Below are 23167 nucleotides of genomic sequence, written 5' to 3'. Positions count from 1 at the left end.
AGCACGACAAACCCAAAGCTCATACAAGGGATGAAATTATCGAGATCAGAGCAGAAATCAATGCAATTGAGACTAAGAGAGGGCTGGCTATTTATCTCAATGTTGCTACCACCTGCCTCACAAGCAGAAGAGCAGAAGTTCCCCAGTTTGATCCCTGGCACCCCCCCAAAAAAGCGAATGGCAAGACAAAGAGAATGACACAAAAAAATTAATGATGAAAAGAGTTGGTTCTTCAAAAGAATAAACAAAATTCACAAACACTTAGTTAACCCTTAGCCCTTATCAAAAAAGGAAAGAAAATGCTCAAATTATGTAATCAGGAATGAAAAAGTTCAAATTACAACAGACTCAGCAGAAATCCAGAGGATCATCAATACCTACTTTGAGAACCTATACATCAAAAAGATAGAAAACACAGAAGAAAGGACAGATTCCCTGATATGTATGAATTACCAAAGTTGAACACAGAAGACCTAAAAATTCCAAATAACCCAATATCAATCAATGAAATAAAACATGTAATTAAAGAATTGCCAACCAAGAAAAGCCCAAGCCCTGATGGCCACACTGCTGAACTCTACAAGATATATAGAGAGGAACTATTCCCACTACCGTTTAAACTCTTCAATGAAACTGAAAGGGAACATTCATTACTGGAAACAAGCATCAGCTTGATCCCCAAAGCAGAGAAAGACCCAAATGAAAAAGAGAACTATAGTCCAATCTCGCTAATAAACATACACTCAAAAATCCTTAATAAGATACTGGCGAATAGAATGCAAAAAATCAGCAAGAAGATCATCTAACCTGACCAAGGGTAATTTTCCCAGAGATGCAGGGATTGTTCAACATAATTAATTCAATAAATGTAATACACTATATTAATAGAGTCAAGGACAAAAACCATATGATCATTTCAATAGATACAGAAAAAGCATTTGACAAAATCCAACACACATTCATAACAAAAGCCCTACAAGAAACTGGAATAGATGGTCTCTACCTCAATCTGATAAAAGCCATCTATGAAAATCAGCAGCCAATATCATATTAAACAGTCAAAAACTGAAATCCTTCACAGTAAAATCATGAACAACACAAGGATGTTCACAATCACCACTTCCGTTCAATGCAGTTCTGGAAACATTAGCCACAACAATAAGACAAAAGAATAAAATAAAAGGAATAAAGATAGGAAATGAAGATGTCAAATTGTTATTTGCAGATGATATGATAGTCTATATATAGAAGAACCAAAGAACTTCAGCAAAAGTCTTCTAGACTTAATAGACTTAATAAATTTAGTAAAGTAACTGGATACAAAGTTAACACACAAAAATCAATAGCTTTCCCGTACATGATAAATAGACTCACTGAGAGAGAAGCGGGACAGACAATTACTTTCACAATAGCACCCAAAAAATTGAAATGCTTATGAATCAACCTAACAAAAGCAAATCAAAGACCTCTATGCTGAAAGCTATAGCATTCTGAAAAAAGATGGAAGATGGTATCACAAAATGGAAAGACATTCCTTGCTCCTGGCTAGGAAGAACCAACATCCTGAAAATGGCCATATCTCCAAAACTGCTATATAGATTCAATGCAATCCCAATTGAAAGTCCAGCAGCACACTTCACAGACCTTGAAGCAATTCAAAAATTCATTTGGAATGAGAAGAGACCTAGAATAGCAAGAGCAATTCTAGGTAATAGAGACAAGGTAGTGGGTATTACAATCCCCAACTTGAAACTATACTGCAATTACTGCAATGCTATTGTGATAAAAACAGCATAGTACTGGCAGAAGAAAGAAAGAGAAAGAAAGAAAGAAGAGAAAAGAAAGAATGAGAGAGAGAGAGAGAGAGAGAGAGAGAGAGAGAGAGAGAGACAGTCCTGTGGACCAGTGGAACAGATTAAAAGATTCAAAAACAACTCCAGACATACTCAGTCACCTTATTTGACAAAGAACCAAATATCCTCACTGGAGGAAAGATAGCCTCTTTAATAAAAGGTGCTGGAGCCAGGGATTTAGCTTAGTGGTTCCACCACCTGCTCCACAAGTGCAAGAACCCAAGTTTGATCCTGGTACCAAATAAATAAATAAACAAATAAATAAATAAATAGTGCCGGAAAAACTGTATATCAACCTGCCAAAGATTAAAACTAGACCTATATATTTCACCATGCATCTAACTAAAATTGAAATAGATTAAATATCTAAATATTAAAACAGAAACACTAGATGGAAGAGAGATCAGACAGAATGCTTGAAAACAGTGGCATAGGAAAAGATTTTATGAACAAAACCTCAGTTGCATGGTAAGTAGCACAAATAATCAAGTGAGATGTCTTCTTATTGAAAAGCTTCTGCACTGCAAGAGAAACCACCAGCAGTGTGAAGAGACAACCCACAATGCGGGAAAAAATTTTCACCAGCTGTTTCTCAGACAAAGGTCTATTATCTTGAATATATAAAGAATTAAAAAAACCCCAGATCTCCCAAATTTGAAGACCCAATTAAAAAATAGCATCTGAAAAGGGCTAAAGGTGTAGGGAAAGTGGGAAGGGTAGGGGAAAGGAAATAAGGGAAAAGAAAAAAATATGAGAAAATGAAAACATGGAAACAAAGTTTTTGTAAGTAGGGAAGGGTGGAGGGGGTGAAGGGAGGGCAGGGGTATGGGGAAAAAGTGAGAACCAAGACCTGTCATGTAAAGGTGTAAGATCCAAATGATGACTGTAACTGTACTGTTTACCTAAAGAATACCAATAAAATGGACATCTAAAATTAACAGACATTTGTCAGACAGAAAAGTAAAAATAGCAAATAAACATTAAAAATGTTCAATATCACTGGTCATTTGAGAGATTCAAATGAAAACAATGTTGAGATTCTACCTCACTCCGGAAAGAGTGGCTACTATCATGCAATCAACCAATAACAAATGCTGGCAGGGTTGTGGGGAAAAAGGAACCCTGCTGTACTACTGGTGGGAGTGCAGACTGGTGCAACCACTGTGGAAAGCAGTATGGAGATACCTCAAAGAACTAGGATTAGAAATCCTGTTTGACCCAGCTATTTTCTTGCTTGGTATCTTCCCAAAAGAATTAAAAGAATCATACTACAGTGATGTATGTGCACCCACGTTCTTAGCAGTAGAGTTTGTAATAGCTAAAACTTGGAAACAGCCCAATTTTCCATCAATTGGAGACTGGGTAAGAAAATGTTTTTCTTTTTCTTTTTTTTAATAAAGTGGAGTACTACTCATCTATAAAGAATGAGAAACTAGAGACATTTATAGCTAAGTGGATGCACATTGGGGACATACTCTTAAGTGAAATTAGTAGGACATACATGTATAAATACGGAGTAGTTTTTCTGTTGTGGAAAATTGAAAATGTCAATGTTATTCATGGGTCTTTGGATTTTCAATCTGAAGTCATCCATATTGCATAAAACTATGATCAAATAAATTTGTTATGGCTTTGTTAATCTGTTTATTTTGGCAGAATCAAATAGCTGGCCTTCAGAGGGAAAGTTTGAACTTTCCTATACAAGCCATCTCTAGAACTATTTTTAATCTCATGAAGCCAGAACATGTACCTATTAAACAACCTCATATTCTACCTATCCATAGGCCTTGAATCCACTATTCTACTTTTTATCTCTATGAATTGACTAGTCTAGGTACTTCATTTAAGTAGAACTATATAGTATTTGTCTTTGTGTGGTGTTTTTCTGGTTTGATCCACTTCCTTGGATGGGATTTGAATTCATCTTAAGCTATGACTTTATGTCCTCATTAATAGGATAAAGATCTAAAGTTCAGAGCCTACCTGGTATCATACTGGTCCTATGCTGCTTTCTCCACAATACTAGCAGGGAAAGCTAGATGTAATGGAAGGATGCTTTAAGTACATGTAATTTCCAATCTGTTCTCTTTCAAGTCATTGAAGTGAAAAGAATCCTGAGGCTTAGAGCATTCAGGCTCCTGTCTTATGGTAAAATGTGAGCCCAGAATAATGTTGAAAGTCTGATTCTGTTGAAATTTCCTTGGCACCAGGGCTAGGGTGAAAATAGTCATTCTCAGTATGAGGAACTTGGACAGTTAGCTTATCTTTAAAAAGTCTTAAATCTTTAAACTGTTTCCACTTCCTGGTTTCATTCTTAATACAGTCTAGTCCTTAATATGTGGGAGCAGCAGTTCCCATTGAGAACTTCAAATGAGGTTGGAAATTCTGAGGAGAGGCAGAAATTTGAATACATTAACCTTAATCCTGGGCTATAGTCTGGAGTAGATATTCTGGTCCTTTTGAAGATGGAAATGAAATACTCTACATTTTAATTGTATAAGCCAAACATTTTCATTTTTTACTTGGGTATCTATCACTTGAAATCCAAATAGAGAAACCTGTGAAATCCAGGAGAGGCAGAGGAACAAAAGCAATCTAGTAAGAAGGATGATGTGAGTAAAGATGAAGAGATACTGAGAGCTATGACATATTTGGGCATTTGTAAGGAGGTTTTTATGCTTGGGACATGAGTAGGAAGGAAGTGATAGTTACAGTAATGTCTGAATATAATGTTAAATTCCACTTTTGGTTGAGTTTTTTTCAGCACTTCTGGGAATATCTGAAATGTGGAATGGGGACTTATAGATTTACACTAACCAATATGAATATGATAAAACCAAATTAAAAAGTTTGTAAACAGGGAGGATAGGAAGGGGTGAGGGAGGGCAGGGACAAGGGGAAAAAATGAGAACCAAGACCTGTCATGTAAAGGTACGAGATCCCAATAATGAATGTAACTGTACTGTATAACTAAAATGTACCAATAAACTCAATTAAGTAAAAAAAAAAGCAATGCACATGAAGTTCCCCCCCAAAAAAGCCCAAACCAAACCAAAACAAAAAACAACTAAGTAAATATTTGACTTCCATAGATGTATTTTAAAATTTTCTGATTGATAGGTCTAGTTTATGATATACAAATGAATATTAGCTTTCAATGAGGTTTCTTAATGTCAAGCAGGCACGAGATTTTTATTCTCACTGTTTGAGCTGATTTATTCTTCAAATGCAAGGATCCAGAAAAATGACTATAATTTCTGGTAATGCAAGGTAGTTTTTCCAGGCTCTCTTCACTTATATTGAGCCTTAGGGATCACACACAAGCAAAATATTTTTTTTCCTCTTCCATTTACCATATTTTCCTCTGCCCTTGGGTATATCTCTTACTCCACTGGCTTGAATTCTAATAAACAAAAGAGGCTTTGTGTGTTGAGGTGACAAAGTTGTAACTTCCCACTTGTGGCTAAATAGGTATAAGCCAAAACTTAGCTTTTCCCAAATATAGCTTTGGCTTAGTTCCAGCCATACTTGATATTTTGTATCTCATATCTTCATGGGACAATCTTAGCTAGATCTTTAGAGCTCTACAATTTATTTATAGCTATTTGGCAGTCTTGATTTGGTCAGAGATTTCTGTCTGATGATCAACTTGTATTGCAGGGAAACAAGAGACTCAACATTGATATACCTCCAAGGGAATTTCTACATAATTACTGAGAGATCCAAATGTTGGTCTATTAATATCACCCTCTTTTCTAAGATGATTTGTAGAAGGCCAGTCTAAAGTTGAGATTAGATTCTTGTCAGGGTTCTCAAGAGTGACAGAACTGTTTGTGTGTGAATAATTATAACATGCATTTTATAAGGAATTATCTCATCCAATTATGGAAGCTAAAAGGCCTATCATCTATCATTTACAAATTGGAGACCCAGGAAAGCCAGTGGTTTAGTCTGAGATCCAGAGGGCCAATAGCATAAATCTCATTCAAAGGCAACAGAAGAGTGATGTTTCAGCTTAAGCAGTAAGGTAAAGACAGAGAATTACCCTTTCCTCCACCTTTTCATGCTGTTTAGGCCTTCAACAGATTGGATGATGCCCATCCACACTGGGAAGGGCAATTATTTACTCAGTCCACCAATCAAATACTAACATCACATGGAAAAGCCTTTACACACATGCAGTAATAGTGTTTAATCCAAATTAATGCCTCTGTCTATAGTATATTCCCATCAATTGTCATCCAGAAAAATTGTCTTCACCTTCTAGGCTTTTCCAAGAAAGAGCTAACAGGGAGAATACTGAGGTTGGAAAGATGAAGGTGGGCTACAAGGTGAGATCTTATGATAATTTTACTCTCACCATTAGAACCACTTTGTTCTTCAAATGTGGGGTTTCTCTTGATTACAGCAAAAGTATGATGATATGGCTTCCTAGTGTATGCAACTTTATTAATAAGAGAGAGACCTCCACTGAGGCTTGTGATATGAAAGACACAGCTGGACCATACATTTACAGCTTTTGTTCCACCCCTTTTGGAGCTCTGAGTCTCAGATTTTAAGTGTAGGTGGTCCTCTGTATTCTTAGGAACTGCATCATGGAATCAAGCAATCTTGGATCAAAAATATTTAGAAAAAGAAAACTGGTGACTATACTGGAAGGGGTACAAACTTTTTTCAGTGTCATTTTATTAAGTAATACAGTGTAACATCTGTTAACATTGTATTTATATCAGCTATAAGAAGTAATGTAGATATTAAGTATATGTGTGGATATGGGTGAATTATATGCAAATAGTAAGCCACTTTATATAAAAGATTTGAACATCTACACATGTTGATATCCTCAGTGTGTGTGTGTGTGAGAGAGAGAGAGAGAGAGAGAGAGAGAGAGAGAGAGAGTGTGTGTGTGTGTGTGTGTGTGTGCATGTGTGTGGTGTCCTGGGACCAATCCCTAAAGATATTGGAGGATAATTGTATTTCAATTCCTTGCTCCTGAAAAACACAGACTCCTCTTCTTTTCATAATTATGGTCTTAGTCTAGATAATTTTTGCACCAACAGGTTGATACTGTAGAAATAGTTTCAGACTGATGACATCTCTTTCTCTTCATCTTTCTGGATTCAAAAGCAGAGTGTAGTATCACGTTTAAAAAAACATATTTATTTAACCTGATCTGTGTTTGAGTTTTGATCTTGTTCTCAGCCAAAGCCATTTTTTTTTTTTGGTACTGGGGTTTGAACTCGGGTCCTTGCACTTGCAAGGCAGGCCACTGAACCGCTGAGCTAAATCCTCAGCCCCAAAGCCATTTTTATTGTAGCTTTCTATTCCCACAGATTTTAAACACCCATCTGATATCTCCTAAAGCAAATAATGAGGAGGTATTTCTTATACCTCTCCTTGTGAAAAGATGTCTGTTGTCTTACACCAGTGTTTTCAAAATAGGATCAACTCTTTCAGAAATATGTAGGCCACATATAAAAAAAGTACATCACAAGAAGAGCTAGGATGAAGCACTCCAGGTAATTCCTCTTTTACCACAATTTGGAAGCCCATGGCTTCAAGGTATTTAGAACTTTGCTTGGATCAAGTTTGTCTTCAAATTAATTGAGCTCTCAGAAGGTTTCAATGAAATGAAGGGCGAAGCAGCTAAGGAGGGGAGGTTAGCTTGACCCTACTGTCTTAAGGTAAAATGAGTGATACTGATTAGTTACTGGGGTTGTCTTGCCCCAGTCATTTCCCAAAGTTAGGCAATTTTAATGACTTTCTGTGATACTTCATGTAGAATCAAGAAACTATTTGAAATCTAAATGTTCTCAGCTTTGAGTCATTGTCCTGCTTTTTCTCTCTCTTTTTTTTTCAGAGTGTTGCAGTTCTCAGTGAAGATGTCTTTTGTTTCTTTCATCAGATTGATTCCTAGATATTTCAATATTTGTGATGTTATTCTGAAAGGAATTGTTTCTCTGATTTCTCTCTCAGTGATTCTTTTATTTGTGTACAAGAAGGTTATTGATTTTTGAGTGTAGACCTTGTATCTGACTACTCTGCTGAATCTGTCAATTAAGTCTAGAAGTCTTTTGGTAGAGTTTTTTGGGTCTTCTTTGTACAGCATCATATCATCAGCAAATAATGACAGTTTAACTTCTTCCTTTCCTATCTTTATTGCTTTAATTTCTTTCTCTTGTTTAATTGCTGTGGATAATGTTTCCAGAACTATATTGAACAGAGTGGTGATAGTGGACATCCTTGTCTTGTTCCTGATTTTAGCATGAATGTTTTCAGTTTTTGACCATTTACCATGATGTTGGCTGTTGGTTTTCATAGACAGCCTGTATCAAGTTGAGATAAAGACCATATATTCCAATTTTTTGCAGAGTTTTTATCATGAATCGGTGTTGAATTTTGTCAAATGCTTTTTATGAATCTATTAGGATGATCATATGTTTTTTTTTGTCCTCAGCTCTGTTAATATAGTGTATTACATTTATTGATTTATGTATGCTTAACCATCCTTGCATCCCTGGGATAAATCTGACTTGGTCAGGGTGTATAATCTTGATGATCCTCTGTATTCTGTTTGCCAGTATCTTACTGAGGATTTTTGTATCTATGTTCATTAGTGAGATTGGCCTGTTCTCTTTTTTGGTTTGGTCTTTTCCCAACCAAAATTGGATCTTTTTTCAGCCCCAATAGAGTTTTTGAATCAAAGTAACACTTGCTTCCAGGAATTAAATTGGAAGCATTGCTTCCCTTTCAATTTCATATATGTGCTGTGACGTAGCACAGCTTCCCTTTCAATTTCATTGAAGAGTTTAAAGAATAGTGGCAATAGTTCTTCTCTAAATATTTTGTAGAATTTATCAGTGAAACCATCAGGACCTGGGCTTTTCTTGAGTGGTAAATTTTATATTACATTTTCAATTTCACTGATTGTAATTGGGGTTTTTAGATTTTTTTATATCTTCATTCAACTTTAGTAAATCATATATATCTAGAAAGCTGTCCATTTCTTCTGTATTTTCCATTTTTTTAGAGTACAGGTCCTCAAAATAGGTATTGAAGATCCTCTGGATTTCTTCTGGATTTGTTGTGATTTCACCTTTTTCATTCCTAGTTCCATGGATTTGAACCTTTTCTTTCATTTTTTTTGATAGGGCTGGCTAAGGGCTTATTGATTTTATTTATTCTTTTGAAAAACCAACTCTTTGATTCATTGATATTTTGTATCATTTTCTTAGTCTCCACTGCATTGATTTCTGCTCTGATCTTTCTAATTTCCTCCCTTATATGAACTTTGGGTTTGTCTTGCTCTTTTTTTTTTTTTTCTGGAAGCTTAAGATTCAGCATTAGGTTGTTTATTTGAGCTCAGTCATTTTTTCCTAGTATAGACATTTACTTCTATGAATTTTTCTTGTAGAACTGCTTTCACTGTGTCCCATAGATTCCACTTTGTTGTATTGGCATTATCATTTATTTGTAGAAACTCTAATCTCTTCTTTAATTTCCTCTGTGACCCATTGGTTGTTCAGGGGAGTGTTGTTCAATTTCCATGTGTTTGTGAAGTTCGTATGGTTTTTTTATGCTTTTGATCTCTAGTTTAACTATACTATGGTTTGATAACTTCAACTCCTTTGCATTTACTTAAACATGTTGTGTGAAGTAGTAGGTGGTCTATTTTGGAGAATAACCCAAGTACAGCCAAAAAGAATGTATATTCTGATTTTGTGGGTTGGAACACTCTGTAGACTTCTATTAAGTCCATTTGTTCAAAAGTTTGTTTCAGTTCTAGTATTTCATTGTGTTTTTTTTTGTTTTTTGTTTTGGTCTAGATGACCTGTCTATTTGTGACAGTGGGCTATTGAGGTCCCCCATTACAATTGTATCAGTGCTTATTTGGTTTTTCATGTCCCTTAGTATTTGTTTTGTATAATTTATTTTATTAGTATTCGGTGAATATATATTTATGATTATAATCTTTTCCTCTTGTATTTCTCCTTTACAAGGATGTAGTGACCTTCTTTGTCCCTCTTAATTAGTTTTGGTTTGAAATTTACTTTTTCTGCAAAGATAGATATCCACCCTTCATTTTTCTGGGCTCCTGTCACATGGAGAATTATTTTCCATCCTTTTACTTTCAGTCTATGCATTTTGTTTTGAACTAGGTGCACTTCTTGTGTACAGCATATTGTTTGATTTTGCTTCTTAATCCTTTCTCCCAGTCTATTTCTTAGGATTAGTGAATTGAGGCCATTAACGTTGATGGCTATAACTAATGTATATTGACTCAACATTGTCATGGCTCTGTTGGGGTTGTAATCCTCATTGTCTTTTCCTAGGATATTGTTTAAATTTTTTTGGAGTGCTGGTTTTGTATTCATGAATTTCCTAAGGTGCTCTTTTTCATGAAATTATCTTATTTCTCTATCAATTTTGAAAGGTATTTTTACAGGGTACATCAATGTGGTTTGGAGGTTTTTTTTCCTTGAAATTTGGAGGCTTGAAATATGTCATTCTCTGCTCTTCTTGTCTTGTGTGTTTGTGCTGAGAAGCCTGATGTGATTGTGATGGGCTTTCCTTTGTATGTGCTTTGTTTCTTTTCTCTAACTGCTTGTAGAATTTTGTTCTTCTTCTGGATTTCTGGAATCTTGACTACTATATGCATATGTATATATATATTTTTTAAAAATCATGGCTAGGTGGAGTCCTATAAGCCTCACTTGTCTGTATGTCACGTTCTTTCCCCCTATTTGGGAAGTTTTATGCCATTACTTCTGTGAACTTTTTAAAAAATGTCATCTGCACTCTTCCCTGTTTCTTCATTGACTCCAATAAGTCTTATGTTATTCTTCTTTGATTCCTCTAGGAGCTGATGAATTGATTTCTCATGGTTCCTTACTATTTTCAAGAAATGTTTCATTTTTTAGTCACTAATTGGTGACCTATCACTCTTGTTCACCTAACTTCTGTATCTGAAATTCTGTCCTCGCATTGGCTCATTCTGCTGGGTAAACTTTCAATGGAGTTTTTTTTTTTTTAATCTGTTTCTGCTCTAGATTTCTTAATCATGTCTTGTACTATGGGCACAATCTCTGCTGTTATATGAGAAATTATTTCATTTTTTTTCCGGGTCCTCTTTCTTTGCCAGTTCTGGGAGTCCACATTGTGATCCCATCATGTTTCTCAGCTCCTCTGTTTTTTTTTTTTAAATCTGTTTCTGCTCTAGATTTCTTAATCATGTCTTGTACTATGGGCACAATCTCTGCTGTTATATGAGAAATTATTTCATTTTTTTTCCGGGTCCTCTTTCTTTGCCAGTTCTGGGAGTCCACTGGTTGAATATCAGGTTTTTCCATCTCATTGTCCTTTGGGATTGACTTAGATTATCTGGTAGTCTGGTTCTGAAAATTATTTCCATGCCTTCTCATTCAAGAGGCACAGTCTGCTGTTCCTTTGTTGAGGTAACTTTTTGTTCACCTAGTTTCTTTAATTCTCAGCAGCTACCCAGCACCCTTAACTCTGCTGCTCACCAGTACACCAATTCCTGGGTTTAGAATGGTGGACATCTAGATCCCAGATCTTCCCTATTGTCTGGGCAGGCTTTTGCTTGGGGGCTGTGCACACTTGGAATGGTATCTATGTGTGCCCCTTATTGGGGCACCTATGTACATGTTGTGTGGGAGGGCCTTTGGCTGAGGGCTCTGTATCCCAGTTCCTGTTGTCTGCATAGGCTTTTGGCTAGGGTCTCCACACTTATGAATGGTATCATTGTGAGAATCTGGATGTTGCTTATGCATCTATTGTTCTTTTCCAGGTGGTGTCTTGGCTATGGCTGGTGGTATGATTGTTCTCTGGCTAAAGCTTGTGTGCTTGTGTAGCACTTTTCTATGTGGGCCTGTGGCTTGGGCAGTATGCACCTGCCTCTGGGATTGGGGTGGGGCTTTGGCTGGGATCCACCTGAAGCTGCACCACTCTGATCTACAGAGCTGCTCTCCAGGATCTGCACACACTTACTGTTGGTATGGTGGGTCTCTTTGTCTCATTAAGTTTCTCAGATGTTCTTTGTCATGAAAGTATCTTATTTCCCCTTTAATTTTGAAAGATAGTTTGTAGGATACATCAGTCTAGGTTGGAGGCTGTTTTATCTTGGGCTTGAAGTACCTTGCTACAGGCTTTCCTTGACTTGAGGGTTTGTGTTGAAAAGTGTGCTGTGATTCTGATGGGCTTTCCTTTGCATAGGAATTATTTCTTTTTTCTAACTGTTTGTAGTATTTTGTTCTTTTGTTGGCTTTTTGGGATCTTGATTATTATGTCTAGGTTTGGATTTTTTGATCATAGCTAATTGGAGTTCTATATGTCTCACTTATCTTCATTTCAAATTCTTTTGCTCTGTTTTCTGTCATTAATTCTGTGAGCAGTTTTTAAAAATGTTATTTGTAGTTTCTTTGACTTTTTCACAGACTTCTATCAGTCATATTATTCTTCATTTTGTCATCTAGGGGCTACTGGATTAATTTCTCATGGTTCTTTAGTAGTTTTAAGAGATCTCTTTTTTCATGGTCACTGCCATTCTGTCTTCTACATCTGATATTCTGTATTCATCTTGGCTCAGTCTGTTGTGCATACTTTCAATAGCATTTTTAATCTTCTGGATATCTATTTGAATCTGTTTTATGGACTCCATTTTTTTCCTTATTGTGCATTCATGGCTTTCATTTCTTTCCTGGACATTCATGACTTCTATCATGTTCCTGAACTCATGTATTTTTTATCTGTTTCTGTTCTAGAGTCTCTAATTATGTCTTTCATTGTGATCACCATCTCTGTAGTTATCTGGGAATATATATATCTGTCTTGAATTTTTCTAGAGCTGTTTTGTTACTTCCTGTTGTATGAGTTCAGGGTGCCCTGGTGGTTGACTGTCAGCTGTTTCCACCTCATTTTATCCAGAATTTGCCTTTGGTGAGCTGGAAGTCTGTGTTTGTGTCTTGCTTAAAATGTTTTCTTATTTCTATTTTTGTTGTTGGTACTGTCCTTTTTAATTCATGGGTTAATACTTTGATCATCCAGATATAGGTATTGAGTCTCTAAAAACTCTGAGATACTTACTTTTCATAATACCTGGAAGGAAAACTGACTATATCAACCAATGTTAATACAAGAGACACATTCAGCCACACAATAGCATTAAGCACAGCTTAGAAAATGACATTTTGTGATAGTTGTTAATCTATCACCTTTAACCTTGTGAATTAAGTAAAAATTGAGGACCAGCACAAAATATGTTTATAGTGAATAAACTCTTCAATATGACAACTTCATCCTTGGGATGGGGACTTAGAAGGATTCAGAAGTGCAGGATAGATAGGTAGAAGTATAAGGAAAGGTTAGAATTAAGGACAGAGGACACAGGAAGATTATGCAAACTATAGGAAACTGTTGAAGACAAGAGGAAAAAACAGAATGAAAGAAGAGAAAAGAATAAAAAACGTAACAGCAATAGGGTAGCTAGAAAATGTACTTACTTTAATTTGGAACTAATGACAATTCAGAGAAAGAAAAAGAGTGAAGAAAAGAAAAAGAAGAAATCTGAATTAGGGTAGGAACAGGAAAAAAGAGGGAGATGGAGAACAATGTGGGAGAGTGAGAGATTTTATGGGAAAGAGAAAGAAAAGAGAAAAAGAAAAAACAGACAGAGATGAAAGAAAAAAGGAAGAATTTGAAAAAATAGTAGAAAAAAATTAAAAGTTAAAGAGGAAAATAAAAAATAATTTTAAGCGGTGCCGAATTCCACGATGGCATGGCATCCCTGTGTTGTTAAGTCATAAAAGATTATTGAAGACAAAATTTTAGGTCCAAAGAATAAGAAAGGAGGAGCAAAACAGAAGAACTTTATCGAGGCCTTCAGTCATGCTAAATTAAAATCCACGTCAGGCAATGTGAAGCTGAAGAGAAATTGAAGAAATTATGGTAGGAGCTAAATGAGCTGTCCAAACCTGTAGTTGCTGCTCTAAAAATAAGTTAAGTTGCAAATCCCAAATACGTGGTGTGTGCCTTCTTCAAGCAAGGACTGTATTGAAGGAGGATGTCATTTCCCATGCTGATTCTGGAGGACCTACTCTCTTCCAAAAGAGGAGTATTTTCCCCATGTCTTCTCTTCTGACTTCTGACATTTTGTGCTGCCTGCCTGCCTGCCTGTCTGCGATCACCCGGCGGCGTGCGTGCGAGCTCCCGGCCTGCGCGAAGAGGAAAAAACAGAATGAAAGAAGAGAAAAGAATAAAAAACGTAACAGCAATAGGGTAGCTAGAAAATGTACTTACTTTAATTTGGAACTAATGACAATTCAGAGAAAGAAAAAGAGTGAAGAAAAGAAAAAGAAGAAATCTGAATTAGGGTAGGAACAGGAAAAAAGAGGGAGATGGAGAACAATGTGGGAGAGTGAGAGATTTTATGGGAAAGAGAAAGAAAAGAGAAAAAGAAAAAACAGACAGAGATGAAAGAAAAAAGGAAGAATTTGAAAAAATAGTAGAAAAAAATTAAAAGTTAAAGAGGAAAATAAAAAATAATTTTAAAACTGAAAATGAGGGCCTCCTTCAGGGTGTGTCTCTGCTGTCACAATAGACAGTGTGGGCAGCACTGTGCAGATCTAAGTCAATTAGTCTCAATAAGCAAGCAGCAGACCCCTGAGATTCAGACTGATTTCTGGCTGCAAGGCCATGGTTGAGCTCCCTGACTTCCTGCAGGGTTGAACTCTGCAAGGTTTTACTGCAGGTTCCACCTCTCCTTCCCTGAGGATAGTCCAAATTCTGATGGGAGATGCTGATCCCTCCAATTTACCAACCACAGTGGTCTGATGTGCCTTTATTGCAGAGATTCTCTCCACTTTTCAAGTGGGCTTTAATTTTCATCAAGCAGAGGGGCCCTCTTTCTGTTGTTCACTTATGCTGTATTTTCTGGCACTCAGGACAATGGCCTTTATGATCCCTGTGACTCTTTGGAGTGGATCCAGGTGTTAGCATAATATGGATGCCAGAGGCAGGGACTGGGGGAACACTGGAGTGATGTTGTGGAGGTACCTGATTGGTGCCACTCCTTACTTGTCTACACTGCTTGGAGGCCCAGTGTTCTGGGTGTTGGATAGAAGCCTAGCTCCATGCAACTCTGGCAGTCTTCACTGGCTTTTGCTGCTTGAAGGCCTAGGGTGCTGGGGGTGGGTTAGCAGCTTAGCTTCATGTGACTCCAGCACTCCTCTCCAGTGTGTCAAGGATCATGTGGTTTTGGGGAATGGAACACTGCAGAGAGTTGACTAAATTAGAGACAAAACTGACCAAATCCTTAATGGGCAATAAAATTGTATTATTTGAGTTTTAAAAGCATATAAAAAAGAAATCACTTGCATCTGTGTGTAGAAACTATGCAAGTTTATACACATCCTTAAAAAACTAATTTTAAGTAGCAAATGAGAAAATAAATATTTTCCCAGAGAATTAAAGAACCCTGAAATAGGCCCCTCAGATGATATTCTGGTAAGACACTGGAAGGGTTTGTAGCCTTTCTCTGCCAAATTTTCATATTTTGAATGCTTTTCTTAACAGTAATATATCTCAAAAAAGTTAAGTTTAATTTACATTTTAATTATGAATATCTGACCTCTGTCAGAGGTATCAAAAAAGCATGCTGATTTTTGAATATATTACACAATTTAACGTTTGAATGTTGAGACTGAATACCTGTTCCTTACCCATTTATGCTTCTTGTGATTGGAGAAGTAGTTGAGACAGCTGGAGAAGTAGAAAAGATATATTCAGGGCTATGGAGCACCAGGAGAAAGCACATTGGCAAATCTTTGGAATTCTTGTATGGTAACAGCTCAACATGCCATTATTTCATTAGGCCAATGTTACAAATAAAGTTACTGTGACAGCAACAAGCCCAAATTCCTTTTATTTTCCTTTTTTTGCTTCCACTTTCCCATGAAACACTTTCCATATCCTGTCAAAGGGGCTTCCTCCTCCTCCCCAAATAATTCTGAGTTTTCCCCAAAGGTGGTCATGTAAACACAAATAAATATGACAGTCATAGTTACCCCAATCTATTATCTATTTGAGGCTTGGACCTCTTGGTGGTGTTTACTGTTTCTGAAAGTCACTTAGGGCATTAGAAAATGGTGGCTAGTAGAAGAACAAAGAGCTTTCTTTTGATGCTCCCAAGTTCAGTAACATGCCTTTTCTACTACTTCTAGATGCATCTCATTTTCTCCTATAACTGGATAATATAATAGAGGAAATTATCCTGACAGATAGATTTTGGGGAGACTTCATTTACCAAGGACTGTATACTTAGTTTTGTATGTGTGTTAGATCTTGCTTTAGAGTGAAGAATGAAAAGCTGATAAGCACTTGCTATTCAGGTATTAAGTGTGTCTTAGTTACTTTCTTTGTTATTGGGACATAACACTTCACTTCAAGGAAGAGAGGTTTCATTTTGGCTCACAATTCAGTAGTTACAGTCTTTGCATGAATAGCTAGCTCCAGGAAGTGATAGCATGGTGGAAACCTCATGGCAACCAGGAAGGAGAGTGAAGGATGGAGTCAGAGAAGGAGATCTATCCTTCCAGATCATGTCCCCAGTGATGCACCTATTCTGATATAAGCCTACCTAACAGCAAGTCAGCCACAATGCCCCATAAATCAGTGAACTTCCAAGAGCCCTGCCTCTGCATGCAGGAGGCTTTGAGGGGACATTGGATATAAGCCATACAGTGGTAGCTAGTACGAGTGTCTACAGAATGAAGATAGAAAGGAGCATTATTGTTTAAGTAGACTAAACATAGTAAAGAGCAAAAATGTTTGCAAGAGTTAAGCAATTGAACAAAATGCTGTACTATATAAAAGCTTAAGGCATTTGGCTAGAGTTTACATTCCCAGTTCATTAGAGAAATAACATCAAACTTGAAACACAATTTTCTCTTCAGACAGAGAGAGCTTGAGTAGTTTATGCATTCAGCATGAAGAGCAACATGACTATGTTTTTGTGCTTACATATGAAATGTCTAGATGTTTATGCCTTCTCCCTGGCAGCTTCCCCACTCTATTTCCTGGGAAACATAGTTGCTTGAAGAAGCAATTCAAGAGCTCTTGTGTCAACATGAATGTGTGCCATGTGCCTTGTCTGCTCTTGTAAGTCCTCTAATCTTGTCTTAAAAAGTACAAATACTAAGTTCCATTGATAATTAGTCATTTCTCTGTGCTCTTTTATTAGAGAGTAATAGTGTTAATGATAAATAGTAGGTATTACAAGCAGGCAAAGATGTTGAGGTATAAGGTTTTTAGAGAGAAGGAGGCCTAAAAATGTAGCACTTGAAGTAAGTGCAAAAGCATAGATAGACAAAATCTGTCAGGAAGATATTTTCTTTTCTTTTTTTAAATTCAAAAATATGGTAGAAAACTATTCAGACAAATGACTATTTATCTTTGTCAAGAGAGTAAATCATTATTATTGTTATTTTATTGTGGGGCTACTGGGGATCAAACTCAAGACCTTGTACTTGTGAGGCAGGCAAGGTGCCACTGAGCTAAATCCCTGGCCCATTATATAATTAAAGATTCATTACTGCTATTGCATAAATAACATCCCCTTTGTTTTATGATGAAATATTATATAATTAGAAAACAGAAAAAATAGCAGATTTAAATTGCACCCCAGATCAAATGGACCTAAGAAATTAAAAAATTTGAAGTTATGTTAAATATTTTTTCTGACCATAATGTATTGTAGTCAAGGGAATAGGCTTAATACAGGATATATAATTTATAGGATTACTGTATAATCACCAAAAAAGTCAAATGCAGAGGAGTGCAAAAGATGTGTCCACATGCTAGAGACCTGAAGAATCTAGCCAAGGGCCTGGGTCCCACAGCAATGTCTCCAATAAGTCTAACTGAAGGCCTAAAGCCCATGCAGTGTCTCATGGAAATCCATATCAAGGAGCAGCACTGAAGTCGGGAGGCCATGCTCATGGTGAAGACCAGAGCTACCCTGAAGAAAACAGCAGCCATCCCCAGTGACAGCCTGGAACCAACAATAACATTTGAGTTTAAATAAGGAAAACCAGCCACAGCAAGTTTCTCCAGGAAAATCAGCAGCATATGCACAATATTCCTCTCTAGTTCTCTCATGCTTTTGGCAGCAAATCTCAGGTGGGTCTTCCACTCCTAGAACTCTGCTTTCTCAGTTCAGCTGGGTGTTCCAAGTTGACCATTAGTTAATCCACTACATGATTCAATAAACCAGAAATAAATAACAAGAAAAAATTTGGAAGCTATGTAAACGCATGCAAATTAAACAACTTGTTCTTGAACAACCAATGGATAACAATGGAAACCAAGAAAGAAAATGTATTTGCTGAAGCAAATGGAAATGAAAACACAATATACCAAAACCTATGAAGTACAGCAAAAGCAGTACTGACAGAGAAATATATAGAATCAACACTTACTTTAAAGGAAGCAGAAAGGCCTCAAATAAACAACCTATTTCTGCATCTCAAGGAGGTAGGAAAAAAAAAGAAAATCAACACAATAATAGTAGAAGGGAAAAAATACAATGAAAATCAGAGCAGAATTTAGTGAAACAGAGACTAAAAAATTATAGAAGATCAATGCAATGAAGAGCAGATTCTTCAAATAACATTGACAATTCCCTAGGTAGCATGAGATAAAGAAAGACAAACTCAAATAAAATTATAGATAGAAAGGGAGACATTTCAACTGACACCATAGGATACAAAGGACTTTGGGTTGGGGATTTAGCTCAGTGGTGCCTCTGCCTGATTCCCAAGTGCAAGATCCTGAGTTCAATCTGTGGTACCAAAGAAAACAAACAAAGGATTTTTAGATATTATGATAAATAACCATGCCAACAAATGGATCAATTCCTGGACACATACCAAGGTTGGATCATTTAAAGAAACAGAAAACCTGAACAGATCAAGAATGAGTAACAAGATTGAATCAGTAATAAAATGTTTTCCACTGAAGAAAAGTCCAGGACTTTATGGCTTTACTCCTGAGTTCCACTAAACATTTAAACACTAATTATTTTTACACTATTTAAAATATTAAAGAAAAAGAGGGAATTCTTATAAACTCATCTTATGAGGGCATTACCCTGAAACCAACACCAGAAAAATACACAGCACCAACAAAAATGAAGCTCCAGGCCAATATTCTTGATGAACAGAGATGCAGAAATCTTCAACAAAATACCAGGAACAAAATCCAGTAGTACATTAGCAGGATTATCAACCATGATCAAGAAAAAACTTCCAGGCCAGCCTAATATATCCTGCAAAACTGTCTTTCAAAATTGATGGAGATATAATGTCTTTCCATGACAAATAGTACCTTAAGAATTTCATGACTACCAAAGCAGCACTCCAAACCTATTAGCGATTAAAAAAAAAAATCCAGGGGAAGGGGAGGAATTTGTCCTTTGATGCTGATCATTGCTGACTGATCAGGGTGGTAGTTGCTGAATGACCTCAATTTCCTAAAATAAGGCAATGATGATGTTTATCATCTGATTCTTCCTTTGAGGAAAGATTTCTTTATAGCATGCAGTGCTGGTTCATAGCTTTTATACAGTAGAACTTTCAAAATTTGGAGTTTATTCTCTCAAACTATGCCACTGCTTATCAACTACGCGCAGGTAATATTCTAAATCCTGTGTTGTCATTTCAATATCTTAACCAGGAATAGAGTCCATCTCAAGAAACTATTTTCTTTAAAAAAATTTTATTGGCACATTTTAGGTATACAATACATTTATATTCATCATTGGGATATTGTAACTACATGGTGTATCTTGGATCTTATTTTTCCCCATTCCCATGGCCTCCTTTCACTCCCTCTACCCTTCCCTATTTACAAGACTTTGTTTCCATTTTTTTCCTTTTCCCTTTTTTGTTTCCCCTACCCCTCCCACTCCCCTACACCTGTAGACATTTTCTTCCTATTACACAACATCAATTATACATTTTGATCCTTATTTACACTTTTAGTTTATCACACCAGATAAACTATATGGTATTTACACACATATCCTATTAATTTTCTTAAGAGTATGTCCTCAATGTGCATCCACTTAGGAATAAATGTTTCAACTTTCTCATTCTTTATGGCTGAGAAATCCTCCATTTTATGGCAAAAAACCACATTTTCACACAGTCTCCAGTTGATGGGCAGTTGGGTTGTTTCCACATTTTATCTGTTATAAACTGTGCTGCTATAAACATGGGTGAGCATATATCACTGTGGAATGATTCTTTTAATTCTTTTGAGAAGATACCTAGCAGAGGATTAGCTGGGTCGAATGGGACTTCTAATCCTAGTTGTTTAAGGTATTTCCATATTGGTTTCCATAGTGGTGGCACCAGTCTGCACTCCCACCAACAATGGAGAAGGGTTGCTTTCTTCCCACAGTCCTGCCAGCATTTGTTATTGGTTGATTTCTTGATAGCAGCCATTATTTCTAGGGTGAAGTGCAACTTCAGCAATGCTTTCATTTGCATCTCTCAAATCACTGCTGATGTTGAGCATTTTTTTCATATGTTTATTTGCTACTTCTACTTCTTTATCTGAGAAATGTCTGTTCATTTCAGATGCCCAGTTTTGAATTTGGTCTTTAAATTTTGAAGGTCTGTTTTAAAATATTCTTTATATGTTCTATATAGTAGACCTTTGTCTGAGGAACAGCTGGAAAAAAATTTTGCCACATTGTTGGTTGTTCACTCTGTCAGTAGTTTCTCTTCCTGTATAGATTTTTTATGAGATCCCAGTTGTTTATTCTTCATGCTAGTTCATGTACAACTAAAGTTTTATGCATAAAATCTTTTCCTATGCCTATGTCTTCAAGAGTTCTACCTAATTTATGTCTAACAAGTTTAGTGTTTCTGTTTTAATATTTAGCTAGTTAACCCACTTGGATTTTAGTTTAGTGCATGGTGAAAGATAAGGGTCTAGTTTAATCTTTGACAGGCTGAAATCCAGTTTTTTCCAGGACCATTTGTTAAAGAGGCTGTCTTTCCTCCACTGAGGATGGTTAGCTCCATTATCAAAGATCAGGTAGCTGAGTACATCTGGAGTTGTTTCTGCATCTTCTAATCTATTCCACTGATCCTTAGGTCTGTTTCTTTTCCAATACCATGATGTTTTTATCACAGTGGCTTTGTAGTGTAGAATAAACCACTTTCTTTTATAACCCTTAAGAAGTATCTCTTCATTCATTCAGTTTTATCATGAAACTGTAGCCATTCAGTCACATCTTAAGGCTCCAATTCTAATTCAATTTTCTTACTATTTCCACCACATGCATAGTTACTACCTCCACTGAAGACTTTGACCCCTGTAAGTCATCTGTGAGGGTTGGAATCAAGTTATTTGAAACTTCTGTTAATTTTAATATTTTGATACCCTCCCATGAATCACAAATCTTTTTTCTCATTAAGTTTATTGGTACATTATAGGTATACAGTACAGTTACACTCATCATTGGGATCTTGTACCTTTACATGACAGGTCTTGGTTCTCATTTTTCCCCTTGTCCCTGCCCTCCCTTCACCCCCTGCTCCCCTTCCCATTTATAAACACTTTATTTCCATTTTCTCATATTTTTTCTTTTCCCTTACCACCTTTCCCCTACCCTTCCCACTTTCCCTACACCCTTAGCCCTTTCCTTCCTATTTCACATTGTCAATTATATCATTAGATCTTATGTACCATTATAGTTTCTCATGCCAGAGACACAAAACTTTTTCAATGGCATCTTGGAAGGTAAAATCTTTCCAGAAAGTTTTTAAACTACTTTTTCCAGATCATCAGAGAAATCACTCTATGACAAGTTGAAATGACTCCTTGCTCTGTAGGCTGAAGAAAGAATATTGTGTTAGCAGGCATAAAAATAACAGTAATCTGATTGGACATCGCTATCAGAGTCCCTGCCTGACTAGTTGCATTGTCACTGAGTAGTAATATTTTGAAAGAAATAATAAGTCTCAACAATGGGTTTAAAATATTCTGTAATCCACATTGTATGTGCTGTTATCTGTGCTTTTTTGTTTCATAGATGTAACACAGGAAGGGTGGATTTAATATAACTCTTAAGGGCCCCATGATTTCCAAAGTGGTGGGTGAACATTAGATTCAACTTCAAGCCACAAGCTGCTATAGCTCCTGAAGAGAAAGTCAGCCTATCATCAGCAGCTCTGAAGCCAGGCCTTGGCTTGTTATGCTGCAGAAGTCTTCTTTCCATACAAGGCTCTTCCATCTACAGTGAAAATCTGTTGCTCAGGTGGTTTATCAGTTATGTTAGTTAGATCTTCTAAATAGTTTGCTGCTCCTTCTACATCAGCAATTGCTGCTTTACTTTGTACTTTCATGTTACAAAGTTGGCTTCTGTTTTTTAAACCTAGCCAACTAACCTTTGCTGGCCTCAGACTTTTCTATGCACTTTTCTCTAGACTCTGTGGAACTGAAGAGCTGGAGCCTTGCTCATGATTAGGCTTTGTCTTAAGAGAATGTCGGAAACTGAGAGTAATATAATTACTTTCAGCTTTAATTGAGTTTATTGGTACATTTTAGAGATACAGTACAGTTGCATTCATTGTTGGGATCTTGCACCTCTACATGACAAGTCTTGATTCTCATTTTTTCCCCTTGCCTCTGCCCTCCCTTCACCCTCTCCTCTCCTCCCCATCTACAAACACTTTATTTTCATCTTTTCATTCTCTCACATTTTTTTCTTTTCCATTTTTACTCTTCCCCTATGCATCCCACCTTCCCTACAACTTTAGCTCTTTTCTTCCTATTTATAAATAAATGTCAGTAATCTTATTAGAATCTTATGCATTGTTGCAGATTATTTACACCAGGGAAACTATTTGGTATTTACACATGTGTGACTTATTTATTTCACTTAGGAGTATATCTTCAATAGGTATCCATTTTCCTATAAATGAATCTATTTTCTCGTTCTTTATGGCTGAGTAATATTCCATTTTATAGAAAAACCACAATTTCTTTATCCAGTTTCCAACAGATGGGCAAATAGGCTGTTTCCAAGATTTAGCTATTACAAACTGTGCCACTATAAACATGGGTGCACATACTTCTCTGTGATATGATTCTTTTAGTTCTCTTGGAAAGATACCCAGCAGAGGGATGGCAGGGTCAAATGGAACCTCCAGTCCAAGCTCTTTGAGGTATCTCCATATTGATTTCCATAGTGGTTGCACTAGTCTGCACTCCCACCAACAATGGAG

This window comes from Fukomys damarensis, unplaced genomic scaffold (genome assembly GCF_012274545.1).
Source record: "Fukomys damarensis isolate Sample0158 unplaced genomic scaffold, DMR_v1.0_HiC HiC_scaffold_24, whole genome shotgun sequence".
Classification (NCBI taxonomy): domain Eukaryota; kingdom Metazoa; phylum Chordata; class Mammalia; order Rodentia; family Bathyergidae; genus Fukomys; species Fukomys damarensis.
This window is presented reverse-complemented; position numbering follows the sequence as displayed.